We start from the raw sequence: 15154 nt of genomic DNA, 5'->3' as shown, positions 1-15154 counted from the left end.
ATGCACACACACTCGCATATGTATGTGGCTGAGGCGATATCAGCTAACGACTTTGCTTAAATGGAACATTAGACTAGCTCACTCTCCACGTGGATAAAGCCACACAAAGAAAGAAACCATCTAATTTTGCTGGAGAATGTGTTGCATAATAATCTTACCGGCATGACCATAAGGTTTGCTAATTGCCACATCTGTTTAACAGCTGTCAGAGGCTTCCCACATGTTGTCATCAATATTACAACACAGTACATTACCAGGAATTTTATTGTTTTCAACTGTTATTTATTTGCCATAGACATTACTACAGCTAATGATGTCTGTTTATGTTATACCACTAATTGTTTTCTGTTTTTTTAGAAACCTGTATTCAATCTACTGTCTTAGTTGGGATTGCGCCTTTCTTTCCTGCCCCCTATCCCGTGACCCCTGGCTTCGTGTAACCCCCCTGACAACCTCTTCATGTTAATGATGCTAATTCTTCTTCATCCACAGTCATAAATATCCTAATGGGTTTGTAGCATTGAAAAGAAAAAAAAGGTTTGCAAAACGTCCTCATTTCTTACTGGGGCTGCTGATTTCTTTCAGTAAATCACTAAGCTGAACCCACGTTAGTGAGGATCACTGTACAAATACATCAGTGTTTAGGCTGCCTTTGTGGAGGAGGAGTGAGCCGTGCCGGTTTTTTGTAATTACCTTTGTATCTCACCTGGTTCCTCTCTACAGTGTTTCTTTCTTGTAAAGCACAGCAAACCACAACATCTATTAAGCAGAAAGCAGAGACTGACGAACTGTGGACTGAGTGAAGTGCGCATGACCTGATTTAGAATGAACTGACAGGTGTCACTGATCTCTATTATATAGAACGTGTGAACTCCATATGATGTATTATTTATCCCTAGTAGATGCCTTTTTGTTTCATTAATAAACCTGTATATCAGAGATATACAGTACTGATGCAGTTTGAGGCAGTACAAAACGACAGGGTATTTGTCTGCCATTGCTCAATTATTTTCCTCATTTTTACCCTGCGTCTTTGCATGAATTATTAAGACCTTGGCTGTTTATTTAAGAATCTAATTTTAGTGCATGTGTCCGGCTGAATTCTGTTTTCTCCTCTAATGAAAGGAAAATCGTGTGAGAATTTCCAATCTTGGACTCTGGTTTTAGATTTGCAGTGCACAATGCAAGTTGTAAAGGTCACTCTGCTTTTGAACCATATAGCATAGACGTTTGATGAGCCCAGAAATCCATTTTGGTTACACATCACATCGTGCCAGCAAATTAAAGCAGAGTTGCTTGGTTAAGTCAAGCACAATTTGCATGTACTTAGAACTAGATTAAAAGAGCAAGGATCTGATTTGAGTGAACCCTACAGAAAATCTCTTAAGCTAAAGGAAGGTAGACGATTGGAGATAACTTCTGGAAGCTGCTGTGAGTGACCATTGTTCATCGTGATGTCTAACATTGCCTGTTCTAAGCACCACATTTGGATGTCTTTGGTTTTCATGTTTAGTAATGCAGATTCATTTATAACCAAATCATGCCACACCCTGCACAGAGATCTTTGAGAAGTCTCATTGGGAGAGTAGATAGAGATGACCTTATACATAAAGTTTGCTTTGCTTTTCTAAATCAGAACTGAAGGATAACGTTTTGTTATGGATTAAAAGTGATTGAAGATGATACATAGATGTATAGTTGGGGGATTTTCTTAATTTTTTTTTTTTTTTATTAAATGACTTCTTCAGAGATAGGTCTGAGACCAAGCCTCTTTAGCTTGTTTGTTCAAGATCTAGTGGAAGGAAAATGATAAGAGTTCAGTGTCCACATTGCTTTGAGAGAGCAGTAAGTGCTGCGGTGTCTGATAAGAAATTTCATGTGGTATAAATCAGGCAGTTTCTGGAAGCACCCTGTCCTGCCTCATTCAAATTTAAAATAACTAAGGAAATGCAAAAAATCACTATATGCATCAAAACCACCTTTTTCAGAACCAGACACACTCCTTCACACTAGTGGAAGTTTTAATAAATTCACCCTTTTTTAGGGCAGCTTGGCAATAGCTTTCAAAATGTGTGATTCTGTTCCAGCTGACCCCAGTGTTCTCCTTATAGAAACATACACGGTCAACATCCTTGCACAGGGGTACAAAGTTAAATGTACAAAGGCAATCTTGAAAGTTGTTTGTAAGATTAAAGATTTTTAAAGAGAAAACTAGAAATGCTTCAAGGTTGACCAATAGAGGAATATTTGCAAAAATTTATGGTTGATCCATTGTTTGTAACAGCAGAATATTGGAAGAAAACTAAATGATTATTATTAAATAATCAATTTGTATGAGATACCACACATTAAAAATAATAAAGATCTATAGTACTGATGGAAAGACATACTGGATGATAAGTGAAAAAAAAAAAAGGAGCTTACAGAACACCGTATGTGATATAGCCAGCAGGCGTCTGTGCATCTGTGGGTATAAGGTATGTCGGCTGGTTAGAGATGTACATGTCCACTACCATGCGTGGATTCCCACAGGGGAAGGGCTTTGGCCTGTCTCACTCACCAGCATACTGCCTACATCTCCATATCCATGCCTGGCACAAAAGAGAGACTCCAAAATTACTTGTTAAATGAATAAATGAGTGCTCATATGCTAGTACAAGCAAAAAGGTGTGTGTTAAGGGATGCAAAGGGAAGGATACAAACCAAGTGCGTAAAGGATGGGGTACAGGATTAGAGGAGAAAGACTAGGGAAGTTTATGTTGATCCTCTACACTGTTGGAGTATTTTTTGAATGAGTATCTTTCAAAAGGATTTATCAGAAAATTAAAAGGATTTCAAGATAGAGTAAAACTGCAAAATGGAAAGGCATGTTGTGGCTCCCATTTGCCATTTTTGTGTGAGTATAGGGTCTGTCACAAAACTCTGTAGGGTCTCTTCCATCGTGCCCCATTTTCCCCTTCCCTCAGTTTCCATTAGAAAACAGTGGGTGACGATGTGACCGGCAGGAGTTAGAAGGAATAAGTTGCTCTTCTAAAGCTCCTGTGATTGTGCTCTTGGGGAGCTGACCTCAGCGCTGTGGATTCTGACCTTGTGAAATACTCAACAGGAAAAAACCTGAACAAAGCCATCAAGGACAGCTCAATCAAGGTGTCTGACTGTCTGCAGCAGCAGTCGAGAGAGCAGGGGAATGGATGGACATGTTAAACATTAATAGAAAGTATATTAAAGGACTTCCGGTTTAAAATGGCGGGTTGAATTCTCCCGTTTATCTTCTCGCCTTCTCAAAACCTTGCTACCATGACAGTAAAGGGACTCGGGAGTTATAAACTCCACAAGGACAAAGAAAGAGAGTGGAAGAACAGACAATGACAGGAGAGAAATGTCAGCCAGATTTTGAAAGATGGCAAGTGAATGAACCAAGTGATAACTGACTGGGTTCCAGAACCTTCTCATTAACCTAGGACTCTTTGCAACCCCATGGACTATAGCCTGCCAGGCTCCTCTGTCCATAGGATTTCCCAGGCAAGAATACTGCAGTGGGTTGCTATTTCCTTCTCCAGGGGATTGTCCCAACCCAGGGATCGAATCCGCGTCTCCTGTGTCAGCTGCCGAGCCATCAGGTAGTCCTACTTGAAAATACAAATGAACATTCAAGCATCACCGTGTATTTGAGCAAAGCCTCTACGATAAAATTCAGGCATGTAAATAAACAGGGGAGAAAGGAGGAGCTCTAAGGAAATAGACTGTGTGGCACGCAAGAAAAAATCATCAAATGTTCTGAAATATCTTTAGTGGGCTGTAGCTTTTATGAATAAAGTGCATACAACAATAAATAACTTTTGGAAATTGAAGGATAGAGTGCAACAGTTAAAAATTCAAATGGTGGTTTAGAAGATGATAGTGAAAATTCTCCCAGAAAGTAGAACAAAGGGGGAAAAAAAAAAGAGAGAGAGATGATGAAGAGAAAATACTAAGAACATTAAAAGTCCACACCAAGTTACATCATCATAAAATTTCAAATCCTAAAAATTTTGCAGAGAGATTTTAAAAGTATCATCACACATCACAGTAGCCATGATGAAACCCGGAAGACAATACATGTCTTCAAAACACTAATGTGAAAGTATTTCTTTCTGGTAATTTCATAACTAGCCAAATTATTAGGAATAAAAATATTTTCAAACTTGCAGTCTCTCAAAAATTGAAATTTCTCCAGAAAAAGGGGGACTTTTTTTTTTCTCCAGCTAAAGGGGGTACATCTGTCTACGAGTGAAGCCAACCAGAGGGAAAAAGAGAGGGCACGGGGCGGGGAGGTGGAACCTTGCTGCCGTCCCGTGAGCCCTGGACCCAGAAGTGAGGAGAGGGTGGGCACGGGGCCTGACTGCAGCATCTGCTTCACTCTGACCAGTGCAAGCCCTATTATTAACAGAACCCTTCTCTCTCTGCCACATTCATAAGTTTTTCTGAATTGTGCCAAGCAATGTGGATCTCTCTTCTTCCTGATCATGAGTCATCCTTGTTGATAATATTAAACCAGTGAGGCACTTTATTTCTAAGGTCTTGCTTCCTTTGCCTGTAGGTTTTGTGTTTCTCTCCTGCATGTACTCCTGTCCTTCCCAAAGGGTTAGTTAAAGGTCCTCTTGGACAGAAAGGGTGAGTTCCTGGGTCCACCTCCCCCTCAACAGCCAGTCGGCCACCAAGTTGACTGTTTCCCCCGCTTGCTCCTCCCACCTTCTCTCACTGAAATCCCTGCTGATCTCCTTGCTTTCAGATTCACTCCTCTAGGATCAGTCCACAAAGATGCCCAGCCATTCTAGAATGCCAGTCAGATCATGACCTTTCTTCCTGTTTGAAACACTTTGACTGCTCTCGGTGGTAGTGGAGCACAGCGCAGCGTCCTTAACACGTCATGCAAGACCCGGCCCCATGTCCCACCTGAGTTCACCTGAAATCACTTGGAGCTATTTCATACCTATGACTGCAAACCCCGAACCCTTAGCCTGGTGTGCCCACCCTTTTGTCTGACATGTTCCCGTGCATCCTTCTAAAACCAGCACAGATAATTCCTGCTCTCTGAAACTTTCTATAGTCCTTTGCTCCCCAAACAGGGACTGCCGGTTGCCCCCCTAATACCTGTCCTCTATTAGAGCACTTACCATATCTTCTACAACCTATTGTGACATGTCAGCTTTCCACGTTAGGTGATGAGTTCATTTCTGTGCCCCCAGATTGAGGCAGGCTCTGTCCTTGGTGGATAATAAATACTTGGTGACGGATCAGTGAGTTCTCTTCTAGAACCTACTTCCTAGCACATTCATGGAAATACATCTCAATAGGTGTTTAGCAAAATAAATTGAAGCTTCTTTACTCTCAGTAGGGTGCATCTGTGGCTTCGTCTGTCCCACATCTATTCCTCATCATCCTGGTACAGAATGATGAATTTTTTAGGAAACTCTCTCTCTCGTGGTCTCTGCCACCTCTCCCTTGTCTTCCCAGCTCACGAAAGCTGACTATCAAATTGTTAGCAACCTGCGAAGTCATTTGAGATTGTGCAGGTAAGTTTGAAATCAGCCACAGTGGGAATGTTTGCACATAGAAATGTAATATATTCAGAAAGATTAAAACTAACACATCTAAAGGGATTCCATAGATATCATTACTTAAAGTGAGTTGCTCAGACTCTTTGTGATCCCATGGCCTATACAGTCCATGGAATTTTCCAGGCCAGAATACTGGAGTGGATTGCCATGCCCTCCTCCAGGGGATCTTCCCAACCCAGGGATCAAACCCAGGTCTCCCGCATTGCAGGCAGATTCTTTACCAGCTGGGACACCAGGGAAGTCCATTATCTTAGGATGAAGCTAAAACAGGTTTGTTTTTTTTTTTTTCAAATTTGTCCATTTCAAGGAAAACATTCAATAAATATACCCATCAGCATTCTTGACTCCAAGCAACAGAAACCAAGGTTGGTTAACTTAGCAGAAGTTTTATTTGTTGGCAGGAAATCAGGAAGTCCCCCCAAAGACAAGAAGGCTGGAAAAATGAGCAGGAACCAAGTGATGTCAGAGGAACCACTTCAAGGTCACTCCAGAGGAATTTTAACTCTTGTTGAGACACTATTCTCCCAGTGCCATGGCCACTGCTGCTATGGGACAATTCTGCCATTGGGCTCACAACACCGTCCCCCTGCCTTTGCCACCAACCCTCACTGAGGGAGCTGCTTCTATAGCCCAGGGTTTAAGTGCGACAAGGTACGTTCCGAGCCAAGCCAAGACACCCTGTGCCACAGGCATCCCCACGTTAGTGGGGAGAGGGGAGCAGTACTTGCTGCTGCTGCTGCTGCTGCGAAGTCGCTTCAGTCGTGGCTGACTCTGTGTGACCCCATAGACGGCAGCCCACCAGGCTCCCCCGTTCCTGGGATCCTCCAGGCAAGAACACTGGAGTGGGTTGCCATTTCCTTCTCCAATGCAGGAAAGTGAAAAGTGAAAGTGAAGTCACTCGGTGTTACTCTTAGTGACCCCATCGACTGCAGCCTACCAGGTTCCTCCATCCATGGGATTTTCCAGGCAAGAGTACTGGAGTGGGGTGCCATTGCCTTCTCCTATAGGGGGTCTCAAATGTGGCTGCTCCTTGGAGCCATCTGAGGAGCTTTACAATATGCTGCTGCCTGATCCCACCCCTGAGGTTCAGACTGCATTGGTCTGGAATATACCGTGGACATTCGAGCTTTTAAAGCTATCTAGGAGGTTCGATTGTGCAGTCTAGGTTGAAAAACACTAGGCTAGGCCGCCCGACTTTGATAGTGGGCAATTTTCTTCACTGAAAGGAGAATCGGCCTTATCGGAGCCTCTTGCCTACATTCTGCAATTGATTTCCTTGCTCTCCTTATATGCTCTCGTGCTAATGCTGTTTTCAGCTCTTTCAATTATGCGATTTCCTTATCTTTATACTATTGAGAATACCTTACAAGATTTCTTAAACAGTAACTAAATTTATCTGCCTGTCATTTTGTTTTCATTATCCATGATAGCAATCTCTCGCATAGCTGATGAGAACATATCAAGTGATTGGTTTTAAACAAACAAACAGAAATCCACAGAGTCAACATTTATCCCAAGGTGTATAGGATATGTGTTGCTTCGGTGGCTTTGGCGTGCTCTGCATCCGATTCAGGCGTTCACTGAATTCAGGCCCACAAAGACTTCTCCCCTGAGCCTGTGGTTGGTTGTTCTTATCTACTGCTCCCCTCTTAAAACAAAGACTGGCGTGCTGTTTTCCGGAGTGTGTTGCTGTGGCCCAAGTTTTGCTCCATAATGAAAGCAATAATTCTGAAAACATGCCGAAGGAATAAAGACGCGTGGTAATTGTCAGAAGTTCTTCATTTTGAACAGAAATTGCTCATCGTGGTTGACAGTTGATGGCTTTTAGCTGTAGAATGCCTATAAAAATAACAAGAATTTTAGCAACCTAACTTCTGTCTTGCTTTCAGGTGAGCTTATCGACAAAGGTGTGGATCCATGGAACACGTGAGGAGATCAAACTCAAAGCCGTGTTAAACTGCAGCTATGACTCTCCGTGGTTACCCACTTGGCTATCTGGGTACAGTGTTCATGCATTTCTACTTGCCACCACCTGCCCCAGAGTTAAACTCAGATGATGCAACGGGCCAGTCCTCTGTGATTCCTCTAACCCCGAATTACCCCCTCAGAATCCCTGACGCTTTGAGTGGATGTGTGTTTATCACGGCAGGCGCCACAGGCACCGAAGGACGTCTAGCTGCATCCCTGCTCGCTCTCAGTCCACAAAGAGAGAGCACATGTCTCTCCCGGAGCTGCGCAGACCAGGACTGCTCCAGCCATTGCCAAGTGTGCCCTGGGCAGGGGCAAAATCACTGTCAGTTGAACACCACTGTTCTAATCCTTGCTGAATACCCTTGACGCCATCCCAATGGAATCAGAATCTTTGGGCACGGACCCCAGGTGCCAGCATTGGAAAAGCTACCCAGTGCTTTTAAACCATAGCCCAGGTTGAGAATTTCCATCCTAAGCAACTGGTCTAATATTGCCATAGAGCTTCTTAAAGTCCTTCTCAAATATTTTTATAATCGGGCCCTCCACTTAGCAACACATGAGCAACTACTATGTAGAAACAATATTAGCTATAATGTCAAGTACCGTCTCATGGAATTTGCAATTTAATGAGGTCATGAGAGTGCGAGGGAAATAAATTGTTTTTCATGTGTGAGTACGTATGGAAAAATACCTAGAAAGAAGACCTAAGAGGAACGAGAGAAATGAGTGCTGATCTGTGGAAGGAGGGCAGGGGAGTTAGTAGACAGGTGGGACCCGAGAAGCTCATCGGGGGTGAAGAGCCACACGACCTCTGAGAGGACAGGAGAGGGGTAGGGCATTGTGATGTTTTGCAGAGCCTGGTATATTTTTTAATGAAGAGGGTTATGAAGACTACAGTATATGTTCAGCACTGATCTTTTTTTAAATACCAGCTTGATTATAACACACACACCATAAAATTCACCATTTCAAAGTGTACAATCCAGTGATTTTTAGTATATACACAGAACTATGCAATTGACACCACTATCAAATTTCAAATGTCTTCATTACCTTAAAAACAAACCCCGTACTCCTTAGTAGTCACTCTCCATTCACTGCAACCACCCCAGCCCCTGGCAACCAATGATCTACTTTCCGTCTCTATAGATTTGCCAGTTCTGGACCTTCCATATCAACAGATCCATGTAATATATGGCCACTTGTGTCTAGCTACCTAGACAGCATCTGAAAACAAAGCAAAGCAAAATGAAAGGGAAAACAAAATCTTCCTCCCAAGAGGCAATTTAGCCTAGAGCCCAAGAGATAGGCTTTGGCACCAGACGAAATTTCAAATTAAATCAAGTCCTAACCCTCTAGCTGTTTGATCTCAAGCAGACAGTGTTGGTCGACCACCCAACACCCTTCTCAATGTCCAACTCTCACCATAGAGACTGGAAAGTCTAAGTAGCATCGTCCCAAGTCCTCCAGTTTCGCCAAAAAGGAGACATTGGAAAGTCTCAGATAGCTCCTAGGAAGGATATTTCCTTCCAGGATTAGAGAGAGACGTACCAGAAGAAAACATAGTGTCATTTGTCCTCCTTCCTTCCTTCGAAGGATGTGTGAAGGCAGGAATCTGGGACACATGGCTGCCATATTGTGACCATGAGGGAAAGGCTAAGAAGATCCAGAAATGCCAGCCTAGATCTGATTCTGTTGCTCCAGATCCAGTAGCAGCAACTGTCTTCTCAGTGATTAATTATGCCTGAAAAATAAGCCCTTGTATGTCTAAGCTTCTGTTACTTGGGTTTTGGTTACTGGGAGTATCAAATTACTGCAGCAGAAAGTTACTTCACTTCTATGCACAAGTTCACACACTGGGGCAGAGCTCCCTCACCTGTATCTCAAGAATCCGCTACCATTTGTTGAAAATTGGTTTCCTTTTGGGAGTGTGTCTTCTTTAGGGAAGCTCATGGGATTTGCATCCTGTTCTTTTGCTAAGATATGAGCCTGTTAGTCAACCTACACTCATCAGAAACCCCTCCCTGAAATTTTATTTTTGAGATGGAAAGTTAATCAGAATTCAGTCTTCCCCGTGGAAAGCATACTGACTAATGAACCTGTTCCCACCGCAGGGCTGATCCTATATTTATCCATGCATACCTTCATCCATTCATTCTAAAAAAATATTTATTGAGCACCTAATATGTGGCTTCTCTGGTGGCTCAGCTGGTAAAGAACCTACCTGCCAATGCAAGAGATGCAAGAGACATGGGTTTGATCCCTGAGTCAGAAAGATCTCCTGAAGGAGGAAATGACAACCCACTCCAGTATTCTTGCCTGGAAAATCCCATGGACAGAGAAGCCTGGCATGCTGCAGTCCCTGGGGTCTCAAAGAGTTGGATACGACAGAGTACACACACACGCAGTTTAATAGGTGCCAATGTAAGGACATGGAATTGAAAAAAAGAGACAAATTTAAGTTGTTTATATCCTAAGTAGCTGATGAAAAGTGAAAAGTGAAGTTGCTCAGTCGTGTCCAACTCTTTGCGACCCCATGGACTGTATCCAACCAGGCTACTCCATCCATGGAATTTTCCAGGCAAGAGTACTGGAGTGGGTTGCCATTTCCTTCTCTAGGGGATCTTCCTGACCCACGGATCAAACCCGGGTCTCCCACATTGCAGGCAGATGCTATACCGTCTGAGCCACCAGGGAAGCCCCAAGTAGCTTATATCCTAGGACTATAAGCATCTGTGTCTTATATAACATCAAGTGGTGATGAGGCTATGAAGAAAAAGTAGACTGAAGGGGATAGAGTGTGAGAGAGATGGGGAAAGGTGACTTCTGTTTTAGAGGGTGGTCAGACAAGGCCTCACTAAGGAAGCTATGTTTGAACAGAGAAGCTCTGGCAAAAGTGTTCCTGGCAAAAGGTAGAGCAAGTGTGAAGGCCCTGAGGCAGGAGCCTGCTGACTATATCTGAGAAACAGGAAGGAGGAAGTCAGTGTGGCTGGAGCAGAAGGATGGAATGGAAATGTGATTGATGAGCAGGCAGGGGAAGAGGCAGGACCCAGATCAAATCGGATCAAGCCACTCACCAAAACATGAGCAAACCATTTCAACTTAATCCCTCTGGCTGCTGGATGTCGTAGCCTGAGAGGGGAAGGCAGGGAGGGCCAGCAAGGAGGTGACGGCAGTGTTTCCGGTGAGAAATGATGATGCCTAGGATCCAGTACTCTTGCCTGGAAAATCGCATGGATGGAGGAGCCTGGTGGGCTGCAGTCCATGGGGTCGTGAAGAATCAGACATGACTGAGCGACTTCACTTTCACTTTTCACTTTCCTGCATTGGAGAAGGAAATGGCAACCCACTCCAGTGTTCTCGCCTGGAGAATCCCAGGGACGGCGGAGCCTGGTGGGCTGCGGTCTATGGGGTCGCACAGAGTCAGACACGACTGAAGAGACTTAGCAGCAGCAGCAGCAGCAGCAGCAGGATCAAGGTTGTACCCGTGGGGTGAATGGGAAGTAATCAGATACCATGCATATTTAGAAGGTAGAGCTAACCAGGTTTACCAAACACCTGGATGTGAAGCATGAGAAAAATGGGAGAGTCAAGGACAATTCCACCCTGATGGGCTGAGGAGCCATTTGCTGAGGGGGGAGGACCACAGGAAGGACCAGATTTTTGGTAGACAGGGTGATGACAGACATTACGATGGTGGTCATTATTGTGGGCCTCTTGGGGCTTCCCCGTGGAAAGTCTAGTCCCTCCGCTTTCCCACCATTCAGAGCTCCCAGCATCCTTCCAGTAATTTGGCTGAAACTAACCAGAGTTCATTTCTATTATTTGACACCAAAACCCCTTAACTGATACAAGGGGCTCCCTTGGCCCTTGAGTGTCAGCACAGGAAACTAAACCCCGTTCTGACTGTGGGAACATGTGTTCTGAGCAACAACTAACAAATTCACAAATGAACTTTCGGACGCCACCCACTTCTCAGCAGGAGGCTGACTTTTCCTCTCCCGGTGTCTCTCCTCAGAGAGACAGCTTCTGCCAGTACAAGGTGGGGAAGTGTCAAATACTATTAAAACCTGATTGCTAATTCAAATGCGATTGTGCTTGATATGCTTGTCGTGTAAAAGTGCGCAATGTAGCTTCATAAAATTGATAGAACTCCCTTTGAAGATATTTTTGTCACAGAGGCACTCAATAAAACTGTTTCCATGAGGCTCCTCTGCCTCTTCAGTATTTTGCTAGTGACACGTGAGTGAACTAGTCCAGAACCTAGCGAAGCATGTTTCCCAAAGAATGTTGGAGGAGAAGGAGGAGTGCTCAGATCCTTCCTTTTTATTTCTTGTTGTTAGGAACTTCTCTCCCAACTGCCCGACGATACGGTTCATCTGGTCACTGGGAAACCAAATCAAAGCTGTTTTGCTTCAGAATCAGACGCGATGAATAAATAACCCACAGAGGTTGCTGTCACTAACTCAAAAATAGCTAATTATAAATACCAAGTCCAAAAATTAATCTGTTCAAGGAAATGTTTCTTTTCTTCCTGCCAACGTCCAACAAGCGTTTTCAGCCTGGGACCCAAGAGAACCACAGATTCCCATTCACTAGCAAGATGGTGGAACTTGACTCCCATCTTTGTTTTTCATTTGTTTGTTTTCCCATCTAATGTTTTAAGTTGATACACTGTAGTTTCCTTCTTACTCAATTCAATTTTTTTTTTTTCCCACGTGACATGTGTGATCTTAGTTCCCAGACCAGGGATGGAACATGCACCCCCTGCAGTGGAAGCATGGATCTTAACCACTAGACCACCAGGGAAATCCTGACTCCCATACTTGGATGCAGCCAGCATGGAACAGAAGTAGGTAAGTGATTTCTTAGTGGTAAAGCTGACCAACTTTGGAGGGACACTGACTTGAGTTCAAAGCTGGGTGGTCTTGGGAAAATTCTGTCATCCTGGACGCTCAGTTCCACATCTGTAAAATGGGGCTGGTATACTACTACTGCAGTGAGAGGTGGTACTCTTTTAAGTGTAAGTGACAGAAAATCCTATTCAAATGGGTTGAAGAAAAAGGAGATTAACTCAAATATTTGAAGATATTGAAACTAGAGCTGGCTTCTACCCCAGTCACTTTGGGGAGCTCAAAAATCTCATCAGGACCTGGTAACCCTGTGTCTTGGCTTTGCCCTCCACTGTATCAGCTTCACATTCAGGCTGACCAGTTCCAAATAGGGGCAGGATGGTGGCCAGGAGCTCCTGGCTTTTGTATTTTTCGAATGAAAACTAGAACAGCCCTCTCCAGCCATTTGAACACTGGCCCAGTGTCGTGTGTCCATCCCTAAGCCTGTCCCTGACCCAGTGATGCTCTGCTCATCCGGAAACCCGCGATGGAGCCCTAAAGGCGTCGGTGCTGCTCAGAACACATGGGCACGTGGGGAAGACACTGTTCCCCAGGGAAAGCGAGTGCTGCTGCCAGGACTCGGAAGAACTCGTGCCGTGAACCTGAAACCTGGTAAACGTGCATCCTAGACTCTGTCAGGGTAGATGTTTAAGATGCAGTTTATTAAAATGAAAGCTTGAAAAAGACAAGACTGGAAAACAGGAAGTGATCAGTGCACAGCAGCACACAACGTCTAGCACCAGAATCTACTTTATCAGGCCCGTCCAGAGCGTTCAATAAGAAAACACTGGTCTAACGCCGGTGTCAGTCAAGAATTACTTTGGTTCGGGGGTGATGAAGATGTTTTGAAACTAGACAGAGGTGGGAGTTGCACAACACTGTGAATGTGCTAAATTTCCCTGAAGTGAATTCACTTCAAAGTGGTTATATGGATTTCACCTCAGTATTTTAAAAGAATACTTTGGGCTGCACATAAGAGAAAGCCCTAAGCTACTGACCTTAAAAAGTAGAGATTTCTTCATCTTAGACAACAGGAAGTCCAGAGGTTTATAGACCAGAGCTGGTCAACCAAGCCCTCAGGCCTTCCTTCTTTCTGCTTCAGCACTCTCAGCATAAGGCAGTGATCCCCATGGTCACAAGGCGACTGCTTCTGCTCCAGGCCTCACATCTGTATTCCAGGTGAGAAGAATAAAAACGGCAGAGGGACAAAAGGGGGAAGGTCGGAAAGAAAACAAGTTTAACAGAAAGGCTGGCTTAGTCTTCCCTACTAGAACTGTGCTAGTGGCCACCCCTGGTGGCGGGGGAGGTGGGAGAACAGTGCGTTTGTTTATGTGGACACCCTGAGCGCCGAGGCAGAGTCGGAGTCTGCTGACAAGGAAGAAACAAGAACAGATGTTAGAGAGACAACGAACATTGCCTTCCAGTGCCCACAATAAAGTAGGGCTTCCACAGATGTCAGTGGACACAAAAGGAGCAGGGTGTGGTGCTGAAATTCTGAAGACAAAAGACACAGTCCTCTGTGCCATCACCTCTGAAAGCTACTGATTTCTAAGTGTGAGATTAATTAGGCTTATTTTTGGTATTAAATACAAGCTGATTGAATAGGAGAGAAATGAAAAGGTAAGCGAAAGAGACCAATAATCCTCTTAGACCAATCATTTGCCTTTTTTCTTGTTTTTTCTTTTTTTCGTTTTCATTTTAATGAACTGTATGCATCTGAAACAGCTACCCTAACAGAATCTGGGATGCAAGTTTACCAGATTCCAGGTTCACTGCCTTCACGTCCCCGGCAAAGAATCACTCTGTAAAAGCTTGATTTTTCAATCCCGGTACCTCCGTGTGTCTTGTGTTCATGCAGGACGTTAATGTACTGAGGATGACTTCTCTTTCGAGGTACAATGAAAACATGAGAAATGGTTTTAATAAAGAGGGTTTGAGAGAGGTCTCGGAGGGGAGCAGAGGAGGGACTTGGTTTACATCTGGATACTGAAAGGGCAGCAGAGGGCTTCTCTGGGGGTCCAGTGGTGGGCAGTCCGCCTGCCAGCGCAGGTGACACTGGCTCGGCCCCTGGTCCAGGGATACCCCACGTGCCTCAGGGCAGCTCAACCCGTGCGCCACAGCTTCTGAAGCCCCCGCACCTGGAGCCCATGCTCTGCGACAAGAGAAGCCCCTGCAACGAGAAGCCCGCACATGGCAAGGAGGAGCAGCTCCCTCCCCGCCCCCCGCGCCCACCGCAACCAGAGAAAGCCCGCAGCAGCGAAGACCCAGTGCCACCGAAGAAAAAGACAGCAGAGAACACACGCAGAACCCATCACTGCTCTCATCGTGGAGTCCGTGTCGCTGGATTGTCAATGTTTAGCTAACTATAAAAGACACTTGCTGTTGTATGACTAAATGTCATTTACATACCGTAAGCATTACACTCTGTTTGAACAGAAACTTCATTTTCTAATGAAATATGTTTCAGTTTTTTCCCTCGTGAAAAATAATTATTGTGCATTTTTGAAAGTCCAATAATAGCAACTGAAGATGCCCTCCCAGCCCCAACCCACAGGGAATAATCCTGATCAAACATCCATCTCAGGCCCATTTTTATACCTATTTCCACCAACATACACGCATTTTTTAAAAACAGAAATGGAATCCTACGGTGCTACTGGGCCAGGAACGTTTATTCTCTTGTCTCGCGTT

The 15154-nt window shown here is 44.3% G+C and overlaps 1 long non-coding RNA gene across 1 annotated transcript in view; it reads left to right on the top strand.

Moving 5' to 3' along the window:
- LOC104988840 overlaps window positions 1-8016 on the top strand; it is a 20978-nt gene extending 12962 nt beyond the window's left edge. Inside the window, exons 2-3 of the long non-coding RNA XR_825290.1 lie at window positions 6002-6251; window positions 7490-8016. This is a non-coding gene — a long non-coding RNA (uncharacterized LOC104988840). The remainder of the gene's footprint in view (window positions 1-6001; window positions 6252-7489) is intronic.
- Window positions 8017-15154: the final 7138 nt, after the last annotated feature.

Source organism: Bison bison, unplaced genomic scaffold, assembly GCF_000754665.1.
Source record: "Bison bison bison isolate TAMUID 2011002044 unplaced genomic scaffold, Bison_UMD1.0 scf7180017864143, whole genome shotgun sequence".
Classification (NCBI taxonomy): domain Eukaryota; kingdom Metazoa; phylum Chordata; class Mammalia; order Artiodactyla; family Bovidae; genus Bison; species Bison bison.
This window is presented reverse-complemented; position numbering and strand designations above follow the sequence as displayed.